The sequence below is a fragment of the Tachypleus tridentatus genome, chromosome 13 (genome assembly GCF_004210375.1).
Source record: "Tachypleus tridentatus isolate NWPU-2018 chromosome 13, ASM421037v1, whole genome shotgun sequence".
Taxonomy (NCBI): Eukaryota; Metazoa; Arthropoda; class Merostomata; order Xiphosura; family Limulidae; genus Tachypleus; species Tachypleus tridentatus.
Genome location: NC_134837.1, coordinates 245,734,462 through 245,751,284, shown reverse-complemented (window position 1 = coordinate 245,751,284; position 16,823 = coordinate 245,734,462). Strand labels below are relative to the sequence as shown.

Sequence of the window (16,823 nt, the reverse complement as noted above, 5' to 3'; positions counted from 1 at the left end):
TATAGAAGCTATTATCACAATAAATAAGGCTGAAAAAAACAGTTAATAATGTCATTTGAGGTGGTTGCTATCCACTTTTTTCTAATTACCCACTAAACTAAAAGTCATTATGAATGAATAATTTAATTTGTTCAAGATAATAAATGGATGGATATTACTTAAATAAATATAAAGTTTACTTCATATTTTTATATGTAGCGCTGCCTTGCAATAGGAACTCGTTTATGTACACTCACGGTTTAGTTTTCAAAGGAAGTTTTTGGTAACAAACAAAATCTATGTACAGTAAACACTGCGCACCTGGAGAAGCTATCAAGAGATTTATGAGCAGTAGACAAATGTTTTTTTATGGAGTAAGTCTTGCTTTTTCTTATTGTTGTTTTGTGTGTGTGTATAAAAAAATAAAATGTTTTCGAGTTATTGACTGAATTCTCTATTCTGTAATTATTAAAGTGTTAATGCGTTTATTTATAAGCAATTCATTTGTAACATAGTGTTTTCTGTTTGTTTTACTTACTTTAATATATAACTGCTGTGATTACAAGATTTTAATAATTTTCTATTTTCATCATTTTAGGCGTCTTTTATATTAATAATTATTAATAATCATCTCTTGAGGGAAGAGTAGACAGAAGTTTTCACAATCAACATAATTTTAATATTAGAACTAGATTTTAATCCAAGATGAGCTTTGATGGATGAGGTTTCAAAAAGATGGGTGAGTTTAATGTACCTTGAACTATAAGTTTGAAAAAAGGAGCGACTCTAAAATCTATTGAAGACTGAGGAGTTAAATACAGACAGTTTTCACTGTGCAAATAAGGGCAACGCCCTCTATGTATATAATCAAGGTCGACACCCTCTAACTGTTTTGTTTTTTTCATTGTAACCCGTACGAGATTTGTTTCTATTAATAGACATGACTACTGCATGGATACAGCTATAAAATAACTCGCTATAGTATAACCTTTAAAAAATTATGTACGCAAGTTAAAGGTATTGGACACTAATCTGAAATTATTAAATACTACACCGATCTGCATAGCTGTTAAATAAATTGTGACAAAAACAATATACACCTAAGTTACGCATCTTTTTCATTTAAATAAATGAATAATGATAGTTACCATAATCACAAGATGCTTCTCCTAAACATAATGTTTAAATTATTAAAATATTTTATGAAAGCTTTATTGTCGGATTCCATAGCTATCAAACTGAAACAACTGCTATGTGTGATTCATCATTCGTTTTCTCTTTTATAAATTCAACTTATTTAGTACTGTGAGCCGAAATGTAATACTTGTTTATCAAACTACTTATTTTCATTTAATAAAAACTTTAATTTATATCTAAACAAATACGATATAAGTTTTAGATGTATAAAAGTTTATTACTTACTTATGATGAAGGATTAACCTGGTTTTATTTCAGCAAGAACTTAGAAAGGATTTGATACCTGTTTCAAATGAACAAATTATTAGTTTCTTAGAAAGGTCATTACTTTTAGTGAATAAGCTTCGTGATATTACTGAGAAAAAGGAAAGAGTTTGTAAATATCTTCCTAATTGGTTAACTGTACATAAAAGATAAACAAGGATATATGATCTGAAACCTGTTTTATCTTGCTTGTCGCAGGTCCGTGAACGGCAAAGATCAAACAGAAATAAGTAGGAGTGCAATGAGTTGTAATCCTCATATGATATATTGTAAATGGTTGCGTGACTTAAGCAAATTTTATATTACGTACAACATAGTTCTCGGTTATGATTTAGACAAAAAGTGTAGTGTTACACATACATAGTCGTTGGTAAAAGATCAAAAGCGGTTAAACAGAATGTGTGTCAGCTCCCATCCTTAGATAAACCAATGTTTGTGGTGATTATGAGTTAATGTCCGACCACAGCATGTCACTGCATTCCATATGCTGACAGTTTTTTTTTTATTAATTTTCCTGAAACCTCTTCCCATGACAATAACAATTCTGTCTTCATAATATTGTACTAAACACGGAATGACACCGTAATATTTAATGCACAATTTTTCGTTTTCCATATGTTGCAGTTACTTTATTCCTTGTAGCACAGTTTGTTTTTAATTTCACGCAAAGCTACTCAAAAGCTATCTGTGCTAGCAGTCCCTAATTTAGCAGTGTAAAACTAGAGGGAAGGTAGCCAGTCATCACCACCCACTGCCAACTGTTGGACTACTCTTTTACCAACGAATAGTGAGATTGACCGTCACATTATAACGCCCTCAAGACTGAAAGAGCGAGCATGTTTGGTGCGACGGGAATTCGAACCCGCGACCTTCAGATTACGAGTTGAACACCTTAACCCACCTGGCCATGCCGCGCCTTGTAGCACTGAGCAAAACCCGAACATAAAACATTTGAATTTAGAAGCCAATACTAATTATCTATCTGGTTGTTTTACTTTCTGTATTCACTGAAAACAATTACTAATGTATGACTGGGAGCAAGTTTTAGATTTTCTTGAAATTATAAAGTTTGTATAGAGCTTTGAAAACTTTGGTTCTACTGTTTCTTGTGTTATCTAAATATTTTGTTCCAGTTTATATTTTCATTTATTTAATGACAAAATTCTTTAGAGGAAAGGTTGTAGCCTGGAAGATATTGCTTGTTGGACGCGTTTTTAGGAAATGTGAGAAAAGAATATAAATTTTGCTGGGAAATCATCAAAGAAAATTATAAAAAAAACAATATGCCACAGAGAGCCATTTGTATAGCTTCGTGTTTAACAACAACAGTTATGAGCCTGATTGACTTATCACACAATTAGCATCATTCAGTGAAAGCGAGTAAACAAAAAAGCTAATTAAATATGCATTAGAAATAATGATCAATATAATCATACGTCAAAATTAATAGGGGTTAAATAATATTGCTTTAACATTACTGTTATTAATGTTTTGCTAAAAAATTGAGAAACAATGTTATAAAATAAACAATAAAAATCTTTATTACATTTTATTAATTCCACCGGAAAGTTTAACATTTTAAAGCTGTTTGTTTTTTGTTTTGTTTTTCTTATAGCAAAGTCACATAGGGCTATCTGCTCAGCCCACCGAGGGGAATCGAATCCCTGGTTTTAGGGTTGTAAATCCGGAGACATACCGCTGTACTAGCGGGGGGCCATTTTAAAGCTAAAAAGTGTTTCTTCAATAAAAGCGAATTCCAGGTTTCCATTTTTTGTATAGTTATTTATCCATACGTTCAATGTTTCAGGAGTCCTTGTTTCAGGGAATTGAGTTAGCAATATTTTGCGTGACTTGTAAGTACCATAAAAGTTTTGGAATATAATTACGTTAATTTACGTTGTGTGTGAATTTGCTTATTTGCGATCTTTACTTAAAGTTTTGGAGTTAGGAGGATTAAACTTGGTAAGCGGATTTGAGGCGGATCTGAGTGTTTTATTGTTATCTCTGTGGCGTAGCTCCTTACCAAGAGACGCTAAAAAACACCCGGAAGGGTCACCCAGCATAAAGGAAAGCTACATGTGGGTTTTTAGGATCACTGAAGTCTAGCGTCGCATGTTATGTTTCTTTCTTCCTCTTGAGCCAGAGGGCACTGTTTATATAATTGTATCCAAACTCTCGTTCACAAGTTAATGGTAAGAAGCGTAGCACGTGTTAATCAGTATGGCGGGGCTCCTGTGATTCATGAGGGGGTTACTTTATGTTAGTATTTGTAAAACCTATGCATTCATCCGTTATATTTGTAGCTACCGAAATCTTACTCCTGATACACAAGATAACCGCATAATGTAAATAAAGTTTATTATGACTATTGCCTGAGTTTTGCAAATAAAAAAACCATTAATGTATTTTATGTTTTACGTTACACGAGAAAGGTCTGGTTTTGGTATGTTTTGAATTTCGCGCAAAGCTACACGAGGACTATCTGCGCTAGCCGTCCCCAATTTAGCAGTGTAAGATTAGAGGGAAGGCAGCTAGTCATTACCATCCACCACCAACTCTTGAGCTACCCTTTTACCAATGAATAGTTGGATTGACCGCACATTATAACACCCCACGGCTGAAAGGGCGAGCATGTTTGAACCTGCCACCTTCGGTTTACGAGTTGAGTGCCTTAATCACCTGGCCATGCCAGGCCTACATACGAGAAAGGACTTTTTCTCTCCTTTAAATAACCTTTGACCCCACTTGAAACGATTTCATGCGTATCCCTTTATGTAGTCCCGTGACAGTAATGAATTATATTTCTGTCTCCGCACAAAGACATGCTGTTTTTCTATTGTTTCTTATTTTGCAAGTGCTTTTCAAGAAGCATTTTTTTTTTTTCATTTTCGGGCGTATTGATTTCAAACATGATACTGTTATATGTTGTTCCAATACCTCCAGGCACCTATTAAATTTTTATTTAGGCCTTTTATGAGGTTAAAGGTAAAACAAAACAACCCAAAAAAATGTATATTTTCGGCCTCTTTGAGGTGATATTTACAGCAATCATGCAGGAAAATAAATATTCATGAGTCCAACTCATCGATTTACAGAAATAGTTGGATATGCAAATTTCGAGTCTTTGCAGGGATTCGGAGCTCACAGAAAAGCGTACTTTAGTGTTAGGTCAGTTTACGTGGGATTTGGTACAAAGATATTTTTTATGGGTTTCAAACAGAGATATAGAAAATGTTATCATTTTTATCTTTTGATCATTTTTTTCGGGGAGGAAAGTACAATTTCGAGTTTTCTGGAACTATTCGTGTGTATATAAACCAAATTACATGATATTTGGTATAAAGATACCTTCTTGCAGGTCATATATACAGTGATATAGACAGTTTGCAATTTTTCTTTGTTTCTAATGATTTTTCTGATGTCAAAGTTCACCATGTTGAGATTGCATGGAGGTGACATGTTGCATTCGCCTGTGAATGCCGACCTGTCTAATTTAATTTATTTATTTCGTATGTTTACAGTCATAATAATAATGTCTATGCAGTTCCCAGTCACCAGAATTTAAACATTAACAGTATCTTATGCTAGCATGTCACTCACGTACAATATCACATAATTCTTTTTTTTATATATAAATGATTTATTTATTTTTTGACACATGGTTTAGGCAAAGTATTCTAATGCAACTTGCCGGAACACAAGTATAGAGGACAACTTTTCCAAAGTCTACCTTTCAATTTCTGGTCTTCAGGTTTATACAACAAGCAGTTACTATCCATGCAACCACATTTCATCAGGAACAGTTTAGTCTAATTCTGATAAAAACCGTTGGAGCAATGTACTCAACGTGGTGGTTTAATTTTTATTTTACTACACGTTTTCCTGAAACAATTGTTTGTTCGTTGTTAAGTAAAACTTCACAATAACGTAACAAAGAGGCTAACCTGAAGAAGACCTAAGAAAGTCAAAATGTTGTTCTTTGCTTTACTAGTAAAAGTGGTGATACCCATACCAGCCGTTTTGAGATACATATTACTTCAAGTGGGTTTATCGTCGTTACGAAAGTTTACAATAAACTATCTGTATTCTAATGCACAGAAAACATCGAACCCCGATTCTTAGCGTTATAATTCCTAGATTTATCGCTGAGCCACAGTGGCTTTCTGCAATAAACTTATTTAATGTATGATTCAGTAAGCTACATTATTAACTTCATAATAACATTCACTATTTAAACTGCTCTGAGGTATTATTATACTTATCCACTATTAAGTTCATTGTGGTACATTTGTGTTTACAGATGTCAAAACCACGGCTACTTTATTGTGCTACTACCTATATTGCTTCTGCAAAACGCGTTGTAAATAATTATTTCAAACTTAATTTCCATATTTGTGCTTGCCCTTTCAGTCGTGGGGGTGTTATAATGTGACGGTCAATCCCACTATTCGTTGGTAAAATAGTAGCCCAAGAGCTGGCGGTGAGTGGTGGCGACTAGCTGCCTTTCCTCTAGTCTTACACTGCTAAATTAGGGACGGCTAGCGCAGATAGCCCTCGAGTAGCCTTTGCGCGAAATTCAAAAACAAACAAACCATATTTATGTTACGAATAGCATGTTTATATTAATTTATTAGTTTTATTATATTTATTATATCCTTAAAAATAATTAAAATTCATAAACTTTATGAATACACATAGTTATATGTGGAAAGCTATACCTTAAATGCGATCAAATAGTCTTGCGATTTATTGAACTACAAACTAGTATGCATGAATAAGCTAACTCAATGCGTGAGTCACTGAACTAAAGAACAACTGTCTAATCATTTTGGAGAAAATATTTAATAAACAGGCTCAGAATTTTTCATAAATTAAAAAGAGATACATTCTTAAATAATTATTTTGTTGCTTTATATTTATACACATATACATATATATATAATTGGCAAATGTTTTCAATACATCAAATTTAAGTTAATTAATGTTACAGTCCTTATATTTTAAACTCCTTACATTCTGCACTTTGTAATTTATATGGGGTTCAATAAAGTGCCCAAAGTACAATTTGCAGCTGTTATTGTAGCCTGAACATTTTGCGCTGTGTCTTATGCACACACAAATATATTATACATACCATGACTTCTTTCTTTGCAGCTACGTTAATTGTCCTATAGTTAACAAACATTCAGAATGATAGAACGAACAAAGTGACAGTCACGAGTCAGGATAACACAACCAGAACATAGCATGCTGTCATCTTTGGTCACGAACTGGCCCGAAGCCTACGTTATTATTATTACTAATTAACTCATTACTCAAACTCGAAGCAAAATTATGAAATTATATAATACCTGAGGCAATATTAGTACAACAAAATATCACTGTTTGTCACACTCTACAAAATTCGGCACATTATTTAAGAAAAAAATTGTTTAAAGGTCGTCTGGCTGACCTGTAGAACAGTTTTCTGCGTACTGTATGAATTTTTTGACGTTATTGATTTCTTAAATAGAAAAGTAAAAAAACTATAAACAGAAACGCTAATTTCACCGTGTATGATCGTCAGAAAGTATAGATATTGCACGTAATGTTTTGTGAGAAGTTGTTTAAAATTATTATCATTTTCAAGTTAAATAAAAATTATTTTATCCTTATTTAAGTAGAAGCTAATACTTATTAACTGTGGAGTATAGATTGTGCAATTATTATGAGACAGGTTAGCGTTTCTAATTTTGGGTCCAAGGTCCTCATCTCTTACCGTCTTAGAAATCGTGGTTCGCATTGGAGCTTTGTAAGAGTGATGGTCAAATCCCACTATTGATTATAGTAGTCCAGGAGTTGGTGATGAGTGGTGTTGATTAGCTGTCTTCCTTCAACAAAATAACGATTATGTGTTTGTTTTGTGTTAATTGTGTTATAGATCAAACATGTCGTTCATTTTTCTGTGCTGCGGCTTTAATTTTAAAATAGTTTATGTTGTCACCAAACTTGACACACTAATGTTTATAATATTATTTAGTAATGAGCTAAATGTTGCAATTTTTTAAATTGCTATTATCAAAACGTTCATTATTTCTACTGGAAAAATCGTAACAGTACGAATAACTTGTTTTATTCTATTTGCATATAATGTAGACACCTTTAACGTACACTTTATATTTGTTCTTTCTAAGGTTCTGAACGACAGACTTAATACCAGTAATGATTAGTTTATTAATAAGACATAATGTTATATAGATTGAAGATATACCCAACTGTGTCCACTAGTTAAGTTATTATTTAACTACAAACTTATGTTAAATAGGGTGAAGTTCTACCCACCAGTGTTCACTTGTTTAATTACAAAATATTATTTTTAGCATAATGTTTTTCAAAACAAATTGTTAATTATTCGCATAATATTTTGGCTATAAACGTTTATTAGAATTCGTACGTTTTAGCGAGATATTTAATTATTTGTTAAATACTAGGTAAATCTTATATATTCAGTTTATTAATAACATATTATTAATAAGGATATAAATAACTTTTGATCAAAGAAAGTTACCTTACACATTGATCGGAACTGAACAGTAACTGTTCTCATCAAGGGTGTGTAAAGTCGAAAACTAAAACTTGAAACTGTCAGAATGTACTGATTTATCAGTTGGGTACTCTTGCTATTAATTAGCAATACTTTCGGCCGTAATCCCAATAATTTTCCACGTCGTTCGGCCTTTTTAGGGGATATATGCTACTCTTAAATTCAGATACTAAGTCATGTCAATAAATAACACATAATAACAAAATGCATGAATAAACGTAAAAGTTAGTAAATAAAAATAAATGTTAGTACTAATGAACAAAGAGAAATATATTTGTATATTAAAAATATTAATTAATGCTATTAATAAAATCACCATCACAAAAAGGGTAAGCTATAATGTACTTGTAGGACACATAAAAAACTAGTTGAGTTGTTTGCTTCATGTTTTATCACTAACTCCTTCACCTTTGTAAAGTGATGCAACAGTATACGCAAAATATTGCATTAATCTCCATACGCCAAGTGAACAATGGAATCCAATTAAATGGCTTAGACAGTATAACTTTACAGTAGTTCAACGACTAATATAAACTACCATGACACATGCGTAATTACAGCGTTGTATTGCTGGACGGTACAGATAGTGTAGTAAAAAATAGAAAGCAAACTGATATTTATAAAAAAAAATGATAAAAAAGTTAAATTAATAACAGCATCGTGTCAAAAAAGGAAAAGTATGAATACTTCAATTAAAATATCTAAGTTAATTATAATTAATAGAAACACGATATATTAGATATGTCACGAGATAAGTTTAACATTCTTGTTATTTGTTATTTTGAACTTCACGCAAAGCAACTCGAGGGCTATCTGCGCTAGCCTTCCCTAATTTAGCAGTGTAAAACTAGATGGAAGGCAGCTAGTCATCACCACCCACCGCCAACGCTTGGGCTACTCTTTTACCAACAAATAATGGGATCGACCGTCACATTATAACGCCCTCACGGCTGAAAGGGCGAATACATTTGGTGCGACCGGGATTCGAACCCGCGACCCTTGGATTATGAGTCGAACGCCTTAACACACTTGGCCATGTCGGGCTCTAACATTCTTAATCCGATTTTATTCTCCACACACACATGATAAATTTACTAAACAGTCAGCTTAAAGTAATAAATAAAGTTTAAGCAAAAGCTAAGCCAAAATTTACAGCGGTAGTAACATAGTAAAATCACTGCAGTGGTGACAACAGTTAAAAATAAAAAGAAGAATCATAAATATCACACTTACACTACTTAACAGATGACGTATGTAAAGCACTGTTAAACAGTTTGCATGTTACTTATGTTTTCGATTCTAATGTGTAACAAAAGACGTAAGTTTGTTTGTTTGTTTGTTTTGGAATTTCGCACAAAGCTACTCGAGGGCTATCTGCGCTAGCCGTCCCTAATTTAGCAGTGTAAGACTAGAGGGAAGGCAGCTAGTCATCACCACCCACCGCCAACTCTTGGGCTACTCTTTTACCAACGAATAGTGGGATTGAACGTAACATTATACGCCCCCACGGCTGGGAGGGCGAGCATGTTTAGCGCGACGCGGGCGCGAACCCGTGACCCTCGGATTACGAGTCGCACGCCTTACGCGCTTGGCCATGCCAGGCCCAAAAGACGTAAGAGCATATTAACAGAGAAGTTTGTTTTGAGCTTGCTGTTGATAAGAACAGAGCGATACAATGGGTTTTGACTACCACGGATTTCGAAAAACAAAATTTAGTGTGGTAAGCCTATAGGTTCCTCGAAAGGAGAATGAACATGCTTCGCCTTCAATTTAATCCAGAAACACTACTCTAAACTGAATAATCGGGATACACTAATGGTGATAATTCAAGCTGTGATAAACCTTTATTTGGGAAAAGCAGCCATGTAAATCCCAGCTAATCTATCAGTCAGTACTGTAAGCTCATTATGTAATTAAGCCACTTTAACGTTTTATGTAGAAAGGATTTATATATGATAACACGGTGGCGTGTCGTTAATTGTAAATGGAAACTGTGATGACGCACGGACAACAACGTGTTTAGCACCTATATATCTGATTTATGGCGATTTTCCCATCATTCAAAAATTCAATGTTGCCACAGGTATTCGCGTATAGCTGGTAAAATACATCACAGCCATTTTTGATGAAGAATACTGGTGAAGCAAGACTGTTAAACAATAGGAGCAAAGGTCACAACATTAGAGGAGGGAAAGGTTAGGATTGTATTCTCAAGATGGTTGGCATGGGTATTAGCACATTAATTAAAATAAAGTACGGAACAATGTTTCAACCTTCTTAGGTCATCTTCAAGTTAATAAAGGTTGACTGTACTTTATTTTAATTAAAGTGCTAATACCAAATCAGCTGTCTTGATAATACATTTTTACTTCAAGTGGATTTCTTCTCATCACGAAAGACTTGAATGTTCAGAGTCACTTATAGTGCCCATGCCATCATTTCCACTATTAAATTAGCTGAGTTCTTTGTGAAGCAACATGACAAATATGTGCACTAAAGTTGGATTATGTTAAACAAAAGCGCATTACAAAATTGAATTTGTAGCTTGTTTCCCTATTAAATTATGTATTTTAATTTACTAAACACTACGTTGTCTTATTTTATCTTGTTAATGCTTATGCCATAAGTTATGCTACAACCTGAAACAAGTTTATGAACGAAAGAGTAAAATACGAAAATTTTGTATAAAATAAAGTGTAAAAAATCGCCTAAAGCAACTCAGATTCCATTTACGTATGTTTGGTAAATTAAGATATATAATTTACTTGGGAAACATCTTACACGTTATAATTTTGTAATTATGACATTTAAACAAAACAAAAGAAGGAGGCGTCACCAATTAGAGGTTGACAGCTCAGCTTAGTTATGATTTTCTGTTGTCAATACCTTCGTAGCAGCGTTAATAATAACATAAGTTGGATCATTTTCTTGTGAAGCTATCTGATGTCAGCACAAATAAACTGGCCTCATCTAGTGGCAGGACAAAAGTCAATGATGTATTAACAAGAGATTTACAATAAGCCTTAAGGTAAAAATTTGAAATAATGAAACCCTTCTAAATAAGACTTGTTCCTCAAAAGGCAGCCGAGAAGAAATTAGACGTGATTGGAATATCTGAGTAAGAGCTGGTTTGACAAAAAAATAAGCCTGTGGGAAAAATAAGGGAACAAATCTTACGTACTCTCGGATGATGTCTGTCATTACAGACGTCTTAAAGGGCGAGATACAGGGAGGGTGCGGCCGTCGGCGTTAAGATCACTGAACAAACAATCAACATTGACGAGTAATGGAAAAAAATGAAGACGACTTTTATCTCGTCCATTCACTTTGACATGACGACGCTGTGCAGTGACCCATTACATGAGCAAGACAGAAGCGCCGCCAAGTTTGCTGCCCCAGGCTTCGAGAACGTTTCTTCGATACCTGTTCTCTAGATGGACTTTCAAGATTTTTATCCTCCAGCTTTTTTGCTAAAAGATTAGTCAAATAAGAGATGCTTTTCTTATAATGACAGTGGTATGCGAAACATCCTCAGTTATCAAGAACTGGGTTAAGAAAGAATAAAATGAATTTGGAAACCTCTACTCTACTTTGAGAGAAATTTCATTTAGGCAATTACCACATAGATTTCAAATACTTAACTCTCGTCATTGGTTGGGCATAGCTTGTTACAATTTTCATTTCTGTCATCGTTATCTATCGTAGAGAGATAATATAGCCCAACTTATTCACTGAATATATATTCGACCTTCGCTTTTTCAATCGTAATGTCACGAGTCAGTACAGATAAACTTCCCTCAGACTGTATAGTGTTTAATTATTACTTATTATTAAGAAGTGATTTTTTTGCAGTTAGTTTATATACAGACTTGAAAACACAACAAACTATATTGTGTAAGTTTCGATTGGTTTAATATTTGCACGACCCAAAACACATTTTCGAGCTATTTAATATAAAAGATAGGGAGTAAGACATCAATCATAATTTCATACAGGAAAAATAGCATAAATAGAAACTAAACATATACGGATTTAGCCGAGATATTTGTACAAGACTTAAAGTTCTTCAAAAGCGAAGTATAAGAAAATGTTGTATGAAACGAATAACATGTGAAACATTAATGTAAAAAACTGCAAGAAGTAAGTGCGTTTACGAAAGTAATATATAATGATACTTTGCCTAAAAACGTGACATCTGACCCATCTTTTAAACAAGATAATCGCATCGTTAAAGATGGTCAACAGCTCCATGTGACTTTTATGTGACCAAAAACACTAGTCTGAGATTGCTGCTCGTAATTATAATTAGTTAAAATGTATTTTACTGACTAACTGATTAATTTTGAAAGTAAGTATCTTAGAAACATCTTTATTTTAAGACATTTATTTAAAAGACGGCTGGTATGGCTATTAAAACTTTAAAATAAAGTACAGAACTTTTCCACTCTAAATAGAATTCTCGTCATCTTGGAGTTGTAAAACATTTCAATTCTAAATATAAGCATACTGTAGAAAAAAACACGGAACAACTATGTGTATATTGTATTTAATTAAGTCAGTACTTTGTATATCTAGTAGAATTGTTTCTATGTCGTATAGATAGTTAATTGTCCAAAGGTGTTGAATTTAACAGAATATGAGCAGATTTGGTAGGGCTATAACAATATTTATACTGCTTAAAAAGAGAAAGAAGCATAGATTACAATGTGCGAAGTAAAATATTCAAGAAAGATCAACATTCAGGGTATCCTTAAAAGTAACACTACGTTTTATATGAAAGTGCATAAAGTAGCAATTTGGTTAAAAAATCTGTTTTTTTGACATGTACATCATTCAGTGACACTTAAACAGACACAATAATGATAATTTAGTCTTTAGTTTCTTCTTATCCTGGTTCACATAGTTGGCATTGGACACCATAAGTTTTGTAAACATTAATATTACTAAGCTCATAGAAGTAGAGAAACTTCCTACAAACTCTCATGAGATAAAACCCAAGATCTCGCCTTCTGCACATAAACACCTGGCGGTCATCAGCGCTCCATTAGCTTGTAATTTTCCACTCAAGTGGCCGTGTGGCCAAGTTCAAGACGAAAAAAAAAAGTTCTGCTGGATCTTAGTGCTTGCATCCTGAGGAAACAGAAACCGTTGTGCACACATTGTCCTAAAGGCAAACTCAACTTTGAAAACACACCAATACTTTATGCTAATGAATGAGCTTCCACTCCAGCTTTTTTAGATCCAGGTGTTTGTTCTTCAGCTGAATTATTTCAAGAGAAAGCCCAACTAAAACCTAAGATGACTAATTATTAATTTGGATTTAGTCTTACTAAGACCTGAATCTTTTAATTGGAAAAATATTAACTTATACAACGCGAGAATGAAACAAGTGTTTTGAAATAAGACGTACAGAGAGCAATATAGTTATTTATTAAATAATTTACCTACCATGAGTTTCCATGAATTTAAAATACTTCTTTCATTGAAATTGCTACGACTAGCAATTAAGATTCGGTTTTGTTCATAACTGCGCTAGTTGTCCCTAATTTTAAAGTGATAGGCTGGATGAAAGATAGCTATTTAACACCACTCACCATCAGTTCTTGTGCTGCTTTAATCTAATAGTGGGATTTTATCGTCAGTCTTATAATACACCATGGATAAAGAACCAAGGAATTTCAGAAAGAATAGTCCTACATGGTAACTGATAGATTTCACTTGGCTTATTAACAGTGATAAATGGCCCGGCATGGCCAGGTGGGTTAAGACGTGCGAGTCGTAATCTGAAGGTCGCGGGTTCGTATCCCCGTTGCACCAAACATGCTCGCCTTTTCAGGTGTGGGGGCGTTATAATGTGACGGTCAATCCCACTATTCGTTGGTAAAAGAATAGCCCAATAGTTGGCAGTGGTAGTGATGACTAGCTGCCTTCCCTCTAGTCTTACACTGCTAAATTAGGGACGGCTTAGCGTGTAGCTTTGCGCGAAATTCAAAAACAAACAGTGATAAACTATCCCATAAAAGTATTTTGCTTTTGTTTTAGCCTAAAGCTAAAGAGAAACAACAGTAAACAAAGAAACTTAGAGCCGTGCTGTAATCCTCTCACCTGCGGCTAAAACAAGGGTAGGTTGGGATCAAACCTGATGTATTTGAATGACTTATGTGAGTTTAAGAACGAATGATTAACTTCGCCTGAGTCTACTGATCCTGAAAATTAAAAGGGTTAACTGTTTATTAATACATATTTTGACGCTCAACCCATGTGTTAATTGTACATTCCAGTGAAGGTTTAAGGCGAAACGTTGAAAGTAATAAATTATTTACAAATCATCAATTATTATACTCTTATATCTATGTGCAAATTCCCGAGATATTTCAGGTAACATTATGAGAATTAAAAAAACGTGTATATTGAAATTCAAATGATGTAAATCAAAATATACCTTCAATGCATTTAAAGTTTTCATTTCTAATAAATATTTATCATAATTAAGTATTTATTACTACGCAGATTAAGTCTTCCTCTTCTTTATTATCTGAATTATTTCAATTTCTGATATATTGGACGTAGTATGTACTAAAATATCTGTCACAGTATTCGTAGTGTTAAATCATCATTAATTTTCCTCAATACGAAATATAATCTTATATATGCTTATTCTTACCATATATTTTTATTCGTGCATCAAATTAAATTAGTGATGTTAAAACGAATTCTAGTTCGTTGGAATAAAAAAGATTATTTAAAGATTAATAGTACATATATATATAAATAATTCCTAAATATTTATCATGATATTCTAGGTTATTTGAAGGTATTCTGCTAGTTTTGCAATAATTTCTTCAATACTAAGAATCGAAATTTTCAAACCGAATGAAAACAAAGAAGAAAATAATTATATTTTAATTCAGATTTAAGCCAAAAATAACATATATTTACCTATTTATGTTAACAAGAATTACATATAGATATTAGATGGCATTCTGCAAAGGTATGGAAGATCAATATTTCTTACGCTACACACTTTACATATGAGTATGGGTAATGCTGTTTTTGTGCTATCATTTCAGGTCGATGCACTAAAATGTTGAGTACTTTGACGCCGGGGAGGCTAATTTCCTGCAACATTAAACAAGTAAAGGTGTAAAAACGTTTCCCGAAGTAGACCCTGTACAACGACAAGGACAAGCTGTCTCTGAACTTTCAGTTTGTGAAACGTAAGAATAATAGGAAACAGCTTCGATCTAACCGAAGAAATAAAATAATGTATCAATATGTTTTTAGTGATTTTTTGCCATTATAGACCAAATAAAATATGTAACGTTTAGACATTGACAATTACATACAATGAATAAAAAATATCTATGTGAGTGAGTACATTTTTCACGCTTTGAACTTCAAACGTTTCGCAAGCATATTGATCTTGTTTGAATAGTGTAGCGTATCGCCATCTAGAAGCTACATATAAAACTATCGGTTTAACGCTTGTTTCTGAATTTTGTCATTATAAATGACTTTTTCAAAGAAGTTCTCATTATTCTCAATAAATAAAATTTATGATTTAAGAATTATCAAATCAGTATAATATTTTTACTCTAAAGCACGATCTATGTTCAAATTATACTTAGTGTGAGTGAAATGTTATAATTTTAAGATTATAGCCCTTCCCCCCAATGGCTCAACGACATATCTGCAGACTTACAACGGTAGAAACAGGGTTTTTATACCCGTGATGTGTAGAGCACATATAGCTCATTGTGTACCTTTACATTAAGTTACAATTTGAATAAAACGATAAACATATTTTAACATATCGAATTATCAGTTTTCATTATTACTTTGTTTTGTATTTAAAAACATTAGCTTCATTTTTCAGGTTAAGGAATTATTTTTATTCAAAAAGTAAGACTTATAGTGCTTTTAACTCACCATTAACTACTTTCAGTCTAGATAAATGAACAATATGACATTCTGCCAAAATTATTATTCGGTAATATTCAATGAACCCGCTATTTGGGTATAATATTCCAAGTTTCTGTTTACCAAAAATGATAAACATTTAAAATATGATGCAGAGGTCTTAATATTAGAGGCTTTATTGTTTTTATGAGCTTTGAATAGCGAAAGTGTAACCTACAGAATAAGTCGCAACAAATCAGAGAATACCCTCTTCACGTCACAGGTTATTTTATCTAATTTTTATATTTGGTGTCTGTTTTAAATTTCGCGCAAAGCTAGCCGTCCCTAATTTAGCAGTGTAAGACGAGAGGGAACCCACCGCCAACTCTTATTACCAAGAAATAGTGGGATTGACCATAATATTATAACGCTCCCACGGCTAAAAGGGCGATCATATGGGATACGACCCACGTCCCTCGCATTATAAGTCGAACACCTTAAGACGCTTGACCATCCCGGACCCCTTTGGTGTTACTAAAAGAAATTTGTAAAATCATTAATTCAAAAAAATAGTATATTACGTTTATTATAATTGCTTTACTATAATATAAGTAACAAACGTAGTTATAAAATATTCGCTGTTGTATTTATTTGCATATCATAAGTTACGATAAAATTCGTAAAAATATATAAAGTTTACCACTTATGTTTTATGGATTAGCAAAATAAAGATGAGCGCCATCTAGTAGGAATAAGCAACAAGTCAGATAAACTCGTTAAACATTTGTACATGTGTCACTTCTCCATTACTACCACATAAGTTCGGTTATGTCTCACGGTTAGTTTACGTACTTACAACATATACCTCGCGTTCGACTGACAATGTCGTGTAAAGCACAGA

The 16,823-nt window shown here is 33.1% G+C and overlaps 1 protein-coding gene and 1 long non-coding RNA gene across 12 annotated transcripts in view; one reads left to right on the top strand and one right to left on the bottom strand.

The window, feature by feature from the left end:
• The window catches only part of LOC143237280 (uncharacterized), a 94,856-nt gene extending 79,022 nt beyond the window's left edge, over positions 1–15,834 (top strand). For 4 of the 11 annotated variants that reach the window (XR_013019967.1, XR_013019965.1, XR_013019966.1 and 1 more), the window contains 3 exons: positions 199–353; positions 14,066–14,145; positions 15,094–15,834. This is a non-coding gene — a long non-coding RNA (uncharacterized LOC143237280). The remainder of the gene's footprint in view (positions 1–198; positions 354–14,065; positions 14,146–15,093) is intronic. The other 7 variants (XR_013019961.1, XR_013019962.1, XR_013019963.1 and 4 more) reach the window with 3 other exon arrangements.
• The window catches only part of LOC143237279 (paired box protein Pax-6-like), a 114,705-nt gene that overhangs the window by 93,526 nt on the left and 4,356 nt on the right, over positions 1–16,823 (bottom strand). The gene's annotated exons all lie outside the window — the stretch shown is intronic.